Below are 17,050 nucleotides of genomic sequence, written 5' to 3' on the forward strand. Positions count from 1 at the left end.
CTAAGCGGAACCCTCTTTGATTCATCCTTAGTTCTGATTGTTCTTGAATAGACAGGGTTCTATGTGCACGTAGTGAGAACTCATAATTAAGTGGCATGTGTCAGGGTCACGAACAGCGGTATATCCTGATTTACTCAAAATCCTACTATTATAGAATCCTTCAGTTGTTACTACTTCCTTATTAGGGCACAGGTATTCTGTTTTCTTTTCCTTCATTAGGGTTTAAGCAGGTTTGTTTTTAGCTTTGTTACATTTATTCCGGTTCTCATAAACTTGGGGAACGCTCTTTACGATACCCTTGCGGTCAGTATGCTTGTAACCGAAGTCTGGTCCTTTCATTCAGTACTTGCCATTAGTGCCCGTGGAATGTCATCGTAACGTCCACACACTTTTGATGTTCAGAATCATGGTTAATGGTAAGATATAATTTATGAAGATTCGAATACCCTAATTGGATCGTGAAAAACAATGTCATAATTAGGAGTCTGACCTGTTATCTCAGTCACCGCAGGACACTTCTCGCCATCCTTGACTTTGCGCATTCGATGTCTCGTTCCTTTTGCCAAGCGGCTCTTGGCTCTCTTATCCTCTTGTTTGATCGTCAAGACCCTTTTTTGTCCATCTGTGCAATTGCGCGAATATCTTGCACTTCATTACACAGATTAAGGAGGCACTGGTGTTAGCGCCAAGGTTCTGATATTTATTCTGATGTGAAGCATATATAAAAGCAGTCCAAGTAAGACAACTCACAAAAGGGAAGAAGCCATCCTATCAAGGTCTGAGAAGACTAAATGAAACTGAAAAATATAACAAGCTCCCAAGCACAGTACGACTTACCGTTGTTTACACCGATTTAGATACCACTGAAGTTTGCCAACCTGGGGCAAAGTTCTCATGACTTAACATCTTTTTATTTGTGGATTTGAATTTTTTCCTTGTACGTATGATTACATTATATAATTACCAACAGATATGAATGTGAGCATTTACACGATGCACTTGGCCATTCCACACTGAAGCATTATTTTGAAATAACTGATAATTCCGCCTCAAAATATCAGTGCTTTCGATAAATTAGCTTCTGTTCTTGAGGTTCTGCACAGGTTGCATTCCTGTCTTCCCAGACACCGTTCAATATATTCAAAATAATTAGGATCATTCAGTGCCATTGTAGGTGAAATATCTATGAAATATTTTCATTAATTTTTGCCCAGTCTTCTACGCAATTGAGTGGGTCACATAACAGTCCCTTCCCTACAGAATGACCATGATTTATTGAAGAATAGCATGGCAGTGACGAGTTTAAAGAGACAGGTACTAGCTGGTGAGCTTGGAGCGTTTTTGTTTTCCGTTTTGATATAAGATGCAAGGTAGAGTAACTATGCAGGGCATCCTCCGGTGAAGTTTAAATTTTGGTTTTACTGTGACCGCAGAAGCAAGTAATGTTGTAGAGGCAGCCGAGGATCTTGCACCCTGTAGTCATAGTTGTAACATTGAATTAATCAGATGCCCAGATTTGGATAGGATTGGCGCTCTTATACGATACACTTGATTATCTTGGTAACATCCTCACTAAGTATTGGGAAGGTATTGAAGCTATCCTTTTGCCTGTACTCTCATTGCAAGCGACATTTTCTGTGGGATAGTGTAAAGCGGTGATTGGAAAAATAAATACACTATTTTTGTATGCTGTGTGCTTGTTTTTTGTACTACAAGCTGATTCTTTGTCGGTTGTGTTTATAATTATTGTGTATATTATTGCTTATACAGTAATTCTTAATACTTAGTCTAAGGTTTAAGCATGCTTTCAGAGTTCATAGTCTTGGTTACCAAGGAAAGTACGTGTCGTCCACTGTTGTTGTACCAGTTCGCAACTGACTCGATACTTTTCAGATGAGCAACAGGTTAAGTTAGGGGTTGTTGGTTTGGCGAACGAGTTACAGAGGCATACAATAAAAAGATTTGTCGAGGTCTTTTAAATTAGAGAACAACCTTTTATACTGGATTTGATTTTTCACATTAGTGCTGTTGCAGAAACACACTCACAAGCGAACACTTATGCATGTTTTACCATATAAACTTCTGCATCATTAGATGTATAAAACATTCTTCGGACATTAGGATTTTGCCTGATGAATACTGAGTCTAGAAACGATAGTTTTCCTCTCTTTCTATTTCATAAATATTGACACATTACAAGCAATATCATCATCATCATCGCCCCTAATGCCTGCCATGCAAGGGGCCTATGTGAAATTTTGCCACTCGTGTCTTTCCTGTGCTTTGCCTTCCATTAACATCCACTTATCTCCAGTCTCCTCTCTCATCGTTCTTGTTGAAGTATGCTGGGTCGTCCACCTATTGTGGTGCTGACAAGAGCCTAGTTGACACCATCACATGTCATCTCCCCTATCCATCGTGAAAGCCAAACAAACATGTGTGAAGAAAGTTCTACATCTTGATTGTAAACAAGAAAACTATTACCAAAACATTTATATCAAGGATTGCCTAATGAATATGTATTTTTTACGTTCCGAACTAATCATTCTATAAAACGAACTTCAGTATGAGAAGATTAAAAAGTCATATACTGTACTGGGATGAATGTTTTGTCGTCATCCTGTTGAGAAATCGCATAATGTGATCAAGTCCTATAATATCACTTCTCATAACTTAGTTGTTTTTGGTTTTAGAATTCGCCTTTCTTTATAGCCAGTTGATAATAAGGACCAATTCCTGCCTTTCCCATTGATGCTACAGTATCGTGCATTTGGTGGCCAGGTATGGGTGGCAGCCAAACTACAGTAGACTACTTATTTGTTCTTTCGCTTTTAGGAGCATTTTTTAATTGAATGCCGATTTTTAGAATATATATATATATACACACACACACACACACACCTTGTAGGGTCTACAGCAATCAAAAGATCTGAAGGGTTCCCTTATTGCCAACACCTTAAATATGTTGGCCTTGTGTATTGCACATTCTCTCTCTCTCTCTCTCTCTCTCTCTCTCTCTCTCTCTCTCTCTCTCTCTCTCTCTCTCTCTCTCTCTCTCTCTCAAGCGTTGTCATGCCTGAATTACGAATCTGTTTAAGTAACGCCCATTTAGTTACTGGAACAAATTTTCTCAAGATTGGGCTGCTGCATATTCCATGTGCCAAAGGAATTTTGGTAATTTTTTTTTTCTTTGTTTCCCTTGTTTCCAAACCATGAAACATCAACAGAGTATTTTCAGAATTGGGTCTGGATCCACAATCTTTAACTGAGCTGTAGCTCGCCAACACTTGAGAGCCCAGTGAGCTTCACCTATGAAAATTAGTCCACCCTGGCAACACCATTACAAAATGTTTTAATGTCAGCATTTCCTGGGGTTAAAAGTAAATTGAGGTCTCTAATCTTCTCTGCTGTCTTGTTTTCTGTCCCCTTTCTCCGTGACTTCCTGGGCCTTCCTTCAGGTGTTACCCTAGCTATTTCCATATCAGTTGGCTTACTGACCAGCAGTTCCCCCATCCCTTCTTATCTTTCCTAGTAGGAAAAATCAGGAAGGTGAAAAGAGGTTGTGGTCATTTTAAAACCATCTCAACAGTTGATGGGCCAAATTATATGAAACCTTGCATAACTAGTGTAGACTCAAACCATGGCCGTGGGGGCTAGGGTGGGGTCAAAATCTGGGTTTAAAGTTTGCTAGAAATATGTAGGAAAATATCTGTAAGCAACAAGGGGACAGGTTTTTATAAGACTAATACAGGCAGTGCCTGGTTTACGATGAGGGTTCCGTTAAGACGCCGCGTTGTAAGCTGAAAATCTTCGTAAGCCGAAGTATCATTGAAAATCTTAAGAAAGTCTTACATTTAATCCTTTGGGTGCCATAAAAATGGCGTAACCTGCATTTTTATTGAGTTTTTCATGAAAGAAAAACTCCAAATTTTGAATATTCTGCCATTTTGGAGCCATATTTCTTTTGCCGGATTGGTGTCGTCATCCCGGAACATGCATTGTAACCCAGGAAGTAATTTGTGATGAATATATTTGAAGAATGTCGTAAGCCAAGCCCATCATAACCCGGGGACTGTCTGTGTACCATTGAGCCAAGATGTTTCTTGAACTGAGCTTTGGGAATAGAACTCAGTTTTGGTGCTGAAGTTCCATTATTGACTCCTTTTTTGTGTTTTGTATTGTTCTGTATTTTGGATATGAGGGCAGCATGATTAGACATTTACAGTGTGTGTTTTCATCCATATTTCTTTTTCAACTTGGACAATTAAGTATAATTGCTGATGTTCATACAAAATATTCAGCTTTTGTCTTTTTCAGTTATTAACTTTAGAGGCAGTGCAAAATCTTGTATTCTCAAGTTTTTCTTACATGTTATGTTTCTATTTGCAGGAGTGTGAGTCTTCTAGAAACTTTTCTAGTAGGTGTGCACTAGTGGTGGTCTTTTATTGTCAGTAGTGTCAGTAGAAAGCCTTTTCTTTCCACCCCCTCCCTCCGTTTTTTCTTTCCTTGTCACCCTTACGAATGGGGGAATCCTGATTTCACATGGATCACTCCGTATCCCCTTGTACTGTTATATTGTTTAGGAGTTCAGGTAAACATGCAGGTCACCTGTCTACTCCTTTGTATGATGACCAAGACATTGCTAGTGTCTCCCAGATTTTCCTTGGATCTGGTGGATTCTGACAAAGAGACCTCCTTGTTCTTTGCAGACTGGGTCTTTGCTTTGGCAACTATTCCAGTGCCACAACTCCTTCTGACCTACAGATCATCGTAGATGCAGTGGAAGGCCTAAAGTGAGGTGTAGAAGGATAGAAACCAAACACTGTGTGTGTCCTTATTCTTCTTTCTGCCCTTAAGTTCCTCCTTTATACCCACTTGCCTCCTCCTTTATACCTATTTGCCCTCTTCTGTTTTTTCTGGCCTTTGGGCTATTAAGGACAAGGAGAGATAGAGCATGTGCTCCTCAGAGATATCCTACAGGATTCCCCATGATTGTTTATGTTTCAAATTCTGAAGGAGAGTCACCAGTTTTTGCTCCCTCTGGGACGGAAGCACTGGATGAGGGCTGTCAGTTCACGTAATAAATGCTTGTGATTGACCTTAAGCTGGGTTCTCTCTCAGGGAGGCTAGACCTACCCCTTCCTCATTCTATCTTCGAAGCCAAATCAGGAAGCACAGGGCACTATACTTACCAACCTGATTCTTCAGGATTGTTTGGTTATGGTCCCAAGTACAGTATATCCTGTCACTGGGTTCTGAATTAAAACTTGCTTGTTGGTTACATTGTTGTTATATTGCAGTAACTTGTGTTAACATCTGGGTTCCATTGACGTTGCTTTGTGTTGGTACATGGGTGTTTGTGATTGGCACAGTACTCAGCTGTGCACCTCATGTGCTTGTATGCTGTGCATATGGATACAGTACAATTGTGTGGTAGCCTTGACATACCGATCAGTGGATCAGTTAACACCACAGTTACGGCAGCTTTGGTTACTCTGTGGACATGCAAGCATGTCCAGTGACCCTGACGTTCAAGCCCACTGTAGGCCCATGTCTCATTGGGCATCCATGGCCCAAAGGTGGACCATGGTCGTTGGTTTCCTTTCAAAAAAGTATCTTTCCATGTTGATTAGTCAAGAGTTTTCCCTGCATGAGACCAATCAGCTTGCTGCTCAGTTTTCAGTGCAGCTATAGCAACTTGTATTATGTTTGTGATTGGTATCATCTAAAAGGACAAGTATCTCTCACAGTGGCATATGTTCGTTACACATGCATGGTTCAGCCAGTGTTTGTGCATCTACACATTCTTGACCAGTATTGTTCCAGATCATTTGGTTATTGAGCCTGTCTTTATGCATCCATGTCACCAACATTGTCCTCAGCAGTACATTGTTACTGGATTAGTTCTCATTGAAGACTAATTTCGTTTGCTGCTTGGTTACCTGCATAGTTGGAATTTTGTTGCTGTGCACATATGGACATTTTTGGATGCAAACATTTAGACATTTTTAAATGTGCACCATTTGCCCTTTTTTCCTATAAGGATACAAGTATTGTCCTTTACATGAATAACCTTCACCAACAACCAGTTCAGGCTTTGAAGCTTGGTAACTATAGTGAATGTTGGCGGATGAGTGGTAGGGTACCTCCCATTCTCTCATTGGTAAACCACCAACCATTTCTTTGTATGCCATGTATTCTACATGTCTCTGCTGCTCCTCAGGTTACAGAACTCGCCTTATGATATTTGGTATCTAAGCTGGGTTCCTTAGACTGGTCAGGCCACTGACTTGGTTCCAGATAGCGACTGAGAGAGAAGTACCGGGTGATTTGCTCTTTCCCCCTTTGCCAAATGCTCAGAAAACTTTCCCATAAGGTAGCCTTTTGTCTATGCTCTACATCAGGATCCCCTTATTAGTCCTTTGCTTGTGATGTGAATATATTGCCTTAGGTTCTGAGGAATTTCTTTTATTCCCTTGATGAACTTCCCCCCTCACCCCTACTCCTTAAAGTGGGATTTTGGTCATTAGACTTTACTGCATGTGAGTGCTTTGACTTGAATGGATCAGACAGTTGAAACCCTTATGGTTCTTATTGGTCTCAGAGAAGCCAGGTCAGCCTCAAAGCGCCTTAGAACTTGCAAGTTTCAGGGTATATATATATATATACACACATACATACAGACAGTCCCTGGTTATCAGCGGTGGTTCCATTCCCGACAGCGTGACGATAATTGAAAATCGGCAAAAATAGCATCGACCCCTGGTTATCAGCGCCAATAACCGGGGATCAGTGCCGATAACTGGGGATCAGCACCGATAACCGGAGATCAGCACCAGTAACCAGGAATTGGCGCCAATAACTTGCGATCGGCGCTTATCGGTGCCAAAAGTCCAGTTATTGTTGTCATTAGACAAGCGCCGTAAAACCGAATCACCGATAACCGGGGACTGCCTGTACATATATATATATATATATATATATATATACATTTTATATATATATAGGTTATATATATATATATATATATATATATATACACACACACATACATTTTTATGCGGGAATAGGTTCCAGAACCTATTGTGGAAATGCAAAAATCCCCTCTAAAAACACTTATAACTGGCTTATAACTGCCAAATACAGTACCTTGTACCCCTTAAACTAAAATGCTTATTACTGCATATTTTAACATTTCACTGCATAATTAGATATTTCAAACAAAAATATGCCATAAATTATCATGCTAAAACAATTTAATATCATTTCAAAAAAAAAATACACCCTAAACCATCATCCCAAAACACCCAAAGTAATCTTAAATTACACTACTCTCCTACTACTGTTACTCTTAAGTTGGTTATATACAGCCCTAAAATGCTTATAACTGCCCTATTTTAAGAGTTTATCACCAAACTTGATAGTTCAAACAAAAATGTACCTCAAACTATCATCCCAGAACATTCTAACATCATTTCAGTGTGATGTTGCAAAATTAAGTACCGTACCAGCCTACAACTGTTACTCTCAAGTATCCCAGATCGCTCAGATGCACATTTTCTCTGGCCTATGTAAGTTTGCACATACTGTAAGGCACTAGGCATACAGTTTACGTATATTGATATTTTTCTGTGTTGTAAGATGACTTTGAAATTATATTTATATACTGTATGTTGTTTTGTGGTGAGGCCTCACCATCTCCCATAAATTTATTAAAAAAATTCTTACAAATACTTTAATTAGAAAATACAGCAAAACATCTATAACACATTATTTCCCTTACAGAATCCATTTATACTGTATTGATCTAATCACCATAAAATATTTGAAATCCGAATTTCTTTTGTAAACAAAGAAACACGAAAATAAACAAATCCAGCATGTTCACAGCAGATTGACGAAGGTTGCCATATTTTTTGCTTTGTCTGATTTATTGTACCGTATTTCATTACAAGTTGACTATGATTATCACACATTATAAAAGTACACAAGAGAATATTTTATCACTGTTGATGTTTCATCTCTAATCACTGTAAAAATATTTAAAATCTGAATTTCGTACGCAGGCAACACAACATTTTTACTCTCCTTCCAGCCATTGTGAAGTCTCATCTCGTCCCCAGCAAATTACAGTGATCCGATGTATTAACACTAAAGTTCTCTCTCTCTCTCTCTCTCTCTCTCTCTCTCTCTCTCTCTCTCTCTCTCTCTCTCTCTCTCTCTGATAAGAGAAAGTGATTTTTTATGCATGTAGTTTTATTTATGTACAGTATAGTTTTTAGATAAACATGATGTTACTTTGTCATTCATTTTTTCATATTTTCCATGCATAATTACTGTACAAGTTTTTGCATCTCAATAAAAGCAGACTGGAAAATATTAAAATAATTAGCGAATATTTCAGATACCGTACAGTATGCTTTATCAACCAAAACCACTTTACAGTACAGTAATATAATTTCAGATACATCTTACATTAACCTTAAAAGAGAGGGAGAGAAATTGTGAACCCAATAAGCTCATTCTGGGGTCCAACTTATCATTCTGGGGTGGGCCCTAAAATGAGCTTAAGTTTACAATTTGTATTAAAGATTTATTTAAATTTTATTATTGTTAACATTTTATAGATAATCTGCTGTTTTTAGAGAGAGAGAGAGAGAGAAAACCATAAACTTAAGCTCATTCTGGGGCCAAACCTGTCATTCCAGGATGGGCCCCAGAATGAGCTTAAATGAGCTTAAGTTTACAATTTTTATTGAAAATATATGTAATTTGTATTAAATATTTTATAGATGTTTTGCTCTGTTTACATTAATGTTAACATTTGAAAATTAGTAAATCATTGGTTATCATAAAAATGTATTTAGTCATGAAAATAAAATGAAAGCACAGTAATTAGTGTACATTGCTCTATGAAAAATTCGCAAATTAGTGAAAATTCCTCCGTGGAAGAGTGAATAATGTGTTCCACAAAAATCCGCAACAAAATGAAACTCGGAAATGTGAAACGCGCAAAAACGGGGTCACGGTATATATATTGTGTCTGTATGTATGCAAATATGGATAACTAACCCACAGAAGTTCTAGTGTAATAACGTATGAGAGCTTTTGTTTTTGAAAACATATGTATCCCAATAGTTGACTATGCTTTGTGATCTTTCTGCATCTGTTGAAGGCAAATTTTGATAAATTATTTTGAAATCAAATATTGACCATGTCTTGTTCAATCCTTTTCACACTGCCTAGTCCAAATTGGCTATGGTTTAGAGTGTGAGCGAAACTCCTAGAAAAAAAAGAATCAATGAGATGAAGATCGTTGCCAGGCAAATGATAAATACTTCAGTATTACCTCCCAGCCTGTTCTGTTTACATACTTGCAAGATGCATGCAGTAGTTTGCTTTCAGAGTAGGATATGAAAACAAAACACAAGAATGAAATTACTTTTATAAGACATTATCCATATAGTGATGGAAATATGGAAAATATGGAGTGTATGATATAAGCAGTTTTTATATTGTGCAATTTTCACCATGTTAAATCTGGTATTGAATGGTTGAAGAAAAATTATGATTATATATATATTTTTTATATATATATATATATACAGGCAGTCCTTGGGTTATGAAGGGTCCGGCTTACGACATTCCGAGGTTATGACGCTTTTTAAATATATTCATCAGAAATTATTTCCTGGTTTACGATGCATGTTCTGGGGTTACGACTCCGATCCGATGGAAGAAATATGGCTACAAAATGGCAAAATAATCAGAATTTGGAGTTTTTTTTATGAAAAACTCAATAAAAATGCATTATACATCATTTTCAATACACCCAAAGCATTAAAAGTAAGATTTTCTTAGGATTTCTTTACAATTTTCGACGATTTTTGGCTTACAACGTGGCGTAGGAACGGAACCCCCGTTGTAAACTGGGGACTGCCTGTATATACAGTAAACCCCCATATTCATGTTCTCACGATTCGCGGACTCGCATATTCACTGATTTCTCTGTGGAACGTATCTACCCATTATTCGCAGAAAATTCACCCATTTGCGGTATTTTTCACTGAGAAACATTCACTAATTAATGTATTTTCATATCATTTTCATGACTAAATGCACTTTTTGTTATAAAACTATTAAAATATTCAGGTATAAGCATATTTAGAGGGTTTTTCTTGTGTTTAAACTTTCAAAATAGGCAGTTCTAAGTGTTTTTAGAGAGGTTTTAAGTATTCGCAGATTTTAGCTATTCACGGAGGGGTGCAGTACGCATCCCTCACGAATGCGGGGGTTTACTGTATAAAATTATGTGTGCAGTTTGGAAAATGAGGTAACTTTAAGTGTGTTTCTGATGATATTTCCTTTCATGTTCATGAAATTTCATAACTTCTCTGATTAATTTTTTAGTTTGCATTTGATGAAAAATAGGGAATGGTATGAAAATTATTAATTAAACGTGCAAATGTTTACAAGACTTTAAATCAATATTTCCATTTGTATTGTGAGTGATGTTAAGATGCAAATACTGCTTGACCACTCGCCAATTCCAACTACGAAACCATGATCGTCCTCAGTTTCATCTTAGCCATAACACTGGCTGCTCCAGGAACAAGGTCCTGTGCCAGCACAAGGTGGGCTTAATCTTAAAAAACATCTTGACCAGAGAGAGAGATCAGTGAAAGATGTAAGATGTAAAGTAATGAAACCCAAAAAGAGTGAATTAAGACTATATAACAGTATGACAGTATGTAGAAAAGGGATAGATTATTGAAACAAATCAAGAAGTAAGGTAGCAAATTTTAATTAAGAAAACTGAAAACTAACAGAACTTTAAAGAAATTATATAGTATATATATTATATATACACCATATATATACACATACATACAGTAAACCCCCTTTATTCGCATTCTCACAATTCGCAGACTCACCTACTCGCAGATTTCTCTATGGAGCATATATACACATTATTCATGGAAAATTTGCCCATTCGTTGTATTTTTCACTGAGAAATTTTCACTGATTACTATATTTTCATATAATTTTCATGACTAAATGCACTTTTTGTAATAAAATGATTAAAATACTCGGGTACCCTGGTAGTGCTCGAGTTGCGATAATTCGCCTTATGATAATTCGATTTTGCTAAGGGGTAAGCAATTAATACCAATACAACAGTACTGTATTTATAAAATACTTTTAAATTTCACACGAGTGCAGGTAGCAGCGTACAATCAGGCAGTGAGAGAGACCAAATTACAGTAGACCAACTTCTTTTCCTCCATCTTTATCCCATCTTCTAGTAAAAAAAGTAAAAGAGAATGATAAAAGTATTGTTAGTATAACATTGTATTCTTGTGTAAATGTATACAGCCATAAACAACTGAATGAGAAACTGTTGTTTTGCTTATAACCGAATCAGATAATAACAGCTGTTTTGCTTGTATTTCAACCATCGTACAGTAGTAAACAGTTACCATAGTTGTTACAAATGACGTTAAGTAGAATAGGACTGATATATTTTTATATTATACCCTTATTCGGTATGGATAAAAGATCATCAAGGAAATACACTGCTAAATTTAAGCTGCAAGTTGTAGCTGAAGCTGAGGAAACAGTGTTCAAGCTGCTAATGACTATGAATTATCATGCATTGGCAACGTGGATGAAACCGACCGTAGATAAAATTGGAGGGAAAGTATTTTAATCAAAACTGCTGGGCATGAAAGAACACGTATTACTGCTGTTTTCACACCAATAAAAGATAATTATGTAAAGCTCGTATTATGATGAAATCAAGTGAAAATAGCGAATGGAATAGTTTTTTTTTTTTTTTTTACAAAACAAACATGCCCTCAGATGGCCAATGTCATCTGTTAACGAAAAAAAATAGCTAAATTAATTTCACAACGAGACATATTTAAGTTTATTTTGACTTAAAAAGAGTTAGTATAACAAAAAATAGCCTTGTCCCATATAAGTAGAGTACTGTATCTAGATTCACTTACGCTAACTAAAAAATAACCTTGTCCCATATAAGTAGATTACTGTATCTAGATTCATTTATGCTAACTACAAGCAAGAAAAGCTCTGAACTGAGTTAAATACGGTGAAATAAACTTAGTGCGTCATCGATTTCCAAACCAAAATATTGATCGCTATGATCACAATTTATAATACAAAAGCAATGTAAGAATATATACAATATTATTGGATACAGTGAAGTAAAGCATAACATTTTAAAAGATCCATGGAAAAGATGCATATTTGTTATGATGATGTTTGTATAATGCAATATTAATATGTGAATATAGAGTATAGTATAGTATAATGTACGGTAGGCTACCGTGTATGTATATGATATACCATAGTGTAGGCTAAGTTAATTCTTGTTTGCTATTCAATTTCTCTTTGTACTGAATTAAAAGTCACTGCATGAACCTCCAGAATTAGCTGATATTAATAATTACTATACCATGTATGTATAGAGTATACTTTATAGTGTAGGCTAGGCTACCATATATTTATACATGGTACTGAATACCCTAGTGTATGCTTGTAAAGTCCCCCACTCAACGCGTTCTCTGTGGAGAACATCCCGTTTCTGCGGTGCCTTTCCCAACCTAAGGTCGGGCAGAATATATATTTATCATCATAATTGTAAACTGTGTATATGTTGTCTTTATAAGCAATCATGTATTATGTACAAGTAACAAGTTATTTATGTCGGATGTCAGACATTGTTTGTCACTATGTTCTCTGTATGAACTGTCCTGTTTTTTATGGAATTAGTTTGACCTCAGGTCACCTGTAAATCTTTGTACCAGCGGTCTCTGTGAACTAGGCAGACGTCTGCATCCCGCTTTATAAGCAGCTAGTTTTCATCAATAAATCAGCAGTACTTGTCTCCCTGCTCATTATTTCGCACCTCTCTCACAGGCTAGGCGATATTGGAGATAGGTTTTTTCCAACAAACGGTGAGTGTTTAGGAACCTAACCCCATTGAGAGTAGGATAATACCCGTATAAGCATTTTTAGAGTTTTTCACGCTATTGAAGTCCTTATTTCTGTAGAACTTGCCCTTAGTACTGTTGCTCTTTTACTGTGCCAAGTGAAACAAAACGTTACTTTTTAGGCAGAAACAGTCCTGGATGAAGCTCTGAAGGGAATGCTCTGCCTTGATAGAGTTTTTTCAGACACTTCTGGAGAATAATCATGTGTTTACTAATTCTATTTTAAAGGAACTAGAACAACTGTATTCATATTTGTCTTATAAAGTAACTCCAGCTCAACGATCAGTATCTGTTTTTGATGTTCCTCATTAGCGTCTACTTAATCCCAATGTTTTTAAAACTATTGCTGAAGATGTTTCGAATCAGGAGAGTAGAGAATTCTTAGCTTAGTCTTGTAAATCCTCTTTCAAGCGTCCTGCATATACAACGGTGGCCGGTCCTGCTCATAAAATTCATGCCATATTTCAACCCAAGTCATCTTCCAGTCTGTCCTCTTCTAGTAAGCCCTTTCGAGGTAGTCAAGCATGCTATAAGAGAAAGAATTGTAAAAGCAACTGCAACTGATAGTTTGAGCCCTCAAGGTACAGTAGGAGGCCATTTTCAGAGCTTTTAAGAGTGCCTGGCAAAGTTTTGGAGCAGAACCCTGGTTGGTGAAGGCGCTCAGGGAGGGACATGTCGTACCTTTTGTTACTCCTCTTCCTGTCAGTATCTCCGATATCCTTCCCTGTATACCATCATCACAAAAATTCTGAGTGTTACTGGAGAAGATCATACAGTTGTTATGCAAGGAGGCGATCGAACCAGTTTTAGACAAGCCACCTGGGTTTTACAAACTCCTTTTTCTTGTTCCCAAGACCTTGTGGGCCTGGAAGCTAGTATTAGATGTTTCCAGTCTCAACAGGTTCGTTCATCTCATTCCCTTTTTGATGGAGTCGCCCAGTTCTGCTCTGGCAACCATCCAGAAGGGAGACTGGATGGTTTAATTGATATGCAAGACACACACTTCCATGTTCTGATCCATCCTCAGTCTGAAATTTCTACGCTTTGTTTTGGTCTCAGCATGGCACCACAGGTGTTCACCCATGTGTTGGCTCCATTGGTGGGATGGAGTCATTTTCTAGGCATCCGGATGCTCTTATATATTTAGATGACTGGTTAGTTCTCGCCAACTTGTTTCAGGCGATCTTTAGGGTGAAGCATTGTCTCCTACACCTAGCCTCAATGTTAGGCATTCTGATCATTGTCAACAAGTTTACACTTCTTCCATCCCGTCAGTTGTCTATCTGGGATGAAGATCGACTCTGTCTTTTCAGGCTTTTTCGATGGAGAAACAAGTAGACAATTTCAGTTGTCTATCTAGGGCAAAGATCGGCTCTGTCTTTTCAGGCTTTTCCGATGGTGAAACGAGTAGACAATTTTCTATCTCTCCTAAGAGAATTTCTACCCTTAGAAAAGCTTCCAGCCAAAAAATGCCTGTATCTTTTGGGCCACCTGGCCTCTTTTGAGAAGTTTAGGCCTCACATTGTCTTCAGACATGGTGTTAGGTTGGGGAGCCATTCTGGGCCACATCGAAATGTCAGGGAGTTGGACAGTAGAAGGAAGCAAGATGCAAGTAGAACATCTAGTCAGGAACAAGATGATCGCAGTCTACTCAGACAATACAACCTCTGTCTTGCATAAGGCAAGGGGGGCATGAAATCAAGAGATTTGTTCAAGGCTGGCATATTACCTTCTTTGGGCAGAACCCAGGAACATCTTTCTTTTACCACAGTTTATCCCAGGGAGAAACAACATTATTGCAGACCAACTCAGCAGGAAAGGGCATTTACTTCTGTCAGTGGGGTCTCTTCGTCCGTAAATATGTCAGAGGTTGTGGAACCTTTGGGGAGCCCCAAACATCAACCAGTTCGCAACTGCCCAGAATACAAAATTACCTGTTTACTGCTCTCTATGCCAGGACCCTCGGGCATGGGCAGTTGATGCATTTTTCCAAGAATGGTCGAACCTAGGCCTCTATGCTTTTCCCCCATTTGCAGTTTTGAGGAAAATAATCAACAAGTTTTGCTCTTGGGAGAATGCAAGAGATGACGTTAACAGCTCCTTGGTGTCCCCAAAGAGAATGGTTTCCCAAGCTACCTCTCTTAGGAGTAGATGTTCCTCATCTTCTACCCTTCAGGAATGATCTTATCAGACAGCCTCTTATGAGAAGATTCCATCATAACCTCCACATGCTTCATCTGATTGTGGTCAATTTATCAAACTTGGTGCTTGTCCCGAGGGATATCCAGCATCCGTACCTCAATAGATAACCTAATTAAGTTCTTCTGATATCTTAGGCACGCAAAGCAACTTTCTGTTTCATTGATTAAAGGGTATACAGTATCTCTATGTTGTTCTTGGTTTTGCAACATTCAAACTTAAAGATTACCCACGATTTAGAGTTGAAAGAGGTGCTCCAGTCTTTTGAACTGGAAACCCCAAAATCTTCTTATAGTGTTTTAGGATGGAATTTGCATGTAGTTCTGAAATTTTTGGCATTGCCTCAATTTGAGCCTGTCTAAATCTACTTTTAAGAACTTAGCGTTAAAAATGCTTTTTTATCATTATTACAGGCAGTCCCCTGGTTATGGGGGTTCCATTGCAATGCAGCGCTGTAACCCGGAAAACTGTATAACCTGGAACATCACAAAAAAATGTGAATTCACAACTACTGTAACACTATTTTCCTTAAGGGTATATGAATATGGTCTCTTTTATGCACTGGTATAATTCGTAATCTATGTGACGTGAATTAGCTTTTTTTTACATGTTTAGCTCAAAGCATAGAGTGATAAGGTTAGTAATCTCGTCAGTGCCAGCGTTTGCTACTCGAAGTGGTCTTCATAACTTCCATTGCAACATATAACAGTAGACCTAACAAGTTTAAGTCATAACAAAATTTTCAAAATAGGAATATGAATTATAAAAAGATTTCTTTGAATTTTGAAGTTTTAGGCTACGTTCAAACAGCCTGCATGTTGCAAAATGATAGCATAAAAAAAATAATTTTAGGTTTCTCAGATGTAGTCTTGTTTACTAAAATATTTACATTTAGAGATTACATGTTCTCTGAAGAATAAAAGATGATGGTTCTTTAAATTATGTCGAGAAGATAGCTATTAATCAAAATTTTTATTAGTAATAATGCAAAAGATTATGTAACATTTCTTTACTGACGAAGAATGGTATTTTCTTGAAAGTCCTTCTCTTTGCTTTTTGCATATAATTGAGTCATTCATAAGCTAACTTGAAGGACAAGAATGTATAGATAATTTCATATCCTTTATGGCCAGAAATTGTTAAAATAGAAATGTGATTGCTAGGTGTAATGTATTTTAGCAGGTAAAGAAACCAAACATGCCTAGGTCGAGGAACAAAATATTGGCATTAACAAAAGTGTGACTGTATTATAGGCGAATATTTGCTAATATGTAAACCATTATTTTTGAAGTGGTTAAGAAATATAATAGAAACAACATTATTTCTTAGACAATCCAAATATTCCTATAATAAATGTATACAGTAATAAATATTTTCAAGATGATTTCATTGTCTCTTTGCACTGTATACCTATGTTCCAGATGGTTCCTGTTACCGCCACTGTAGTGGTTGCATCACACAGGCCCCACCTACCCATTGATATCAGTGGATGCATTTACAGTAATGCTCTCATATTTCTTTTTCTTTTTTTCAGCATTAAGGCATAAAAATTATGAAATAGGACTAAAGTGTATGGTTGCAGTGCAAGCGATATCAATGTTAAAAAAAAAATGTTTAAATCTTTTTGTATTATTTTAACATCTGAACCTAGGTGTGATGAAGATTTTTATTTTGTCAAACGCATCAGTGCCGGATGAACAAAATTTTTGGAAAGGTTTCTTTACTGGTTTTCCAAAGTTTGGCTACACAAAATATTTTCTTACGTTTTTTAAATATTTGATAGACTTTAGTCTTATGAAACATACTAGGCCTTATTTTATCAAGTAAATGTGTTT

At 37.2% G+C, this 17,050-nt stretch overlaps 1 protein-coding gene across 5 annotated transcripts in view; it reads left to right on the top strand.

Moving 5' to 3' along the window:
* LOC136854667 (uncharacterized) overlaps positions 1–17,050 on the top strand; it is a 254,920-nt gene that overhangs the window by 195,751 nt on the left and 42,119 nt on the right. The window lies entirely within an intron of this gene.

Source organism: Macrobrachium rosenbergii, chromosome 29, assembly GCF_040412425.1.
Source record: "Macrobrachium rosenbergii isolate ZJJX-2024 chromosome 29, ASM4041242v1, whole genome shotgun sequence".
NCBI lineage: Eukaryota > Metazoa > Arthropoda > Malacostraca > Decapoda > Palaemonidae > Macrobrachium > Macrobrachium rosenbergii.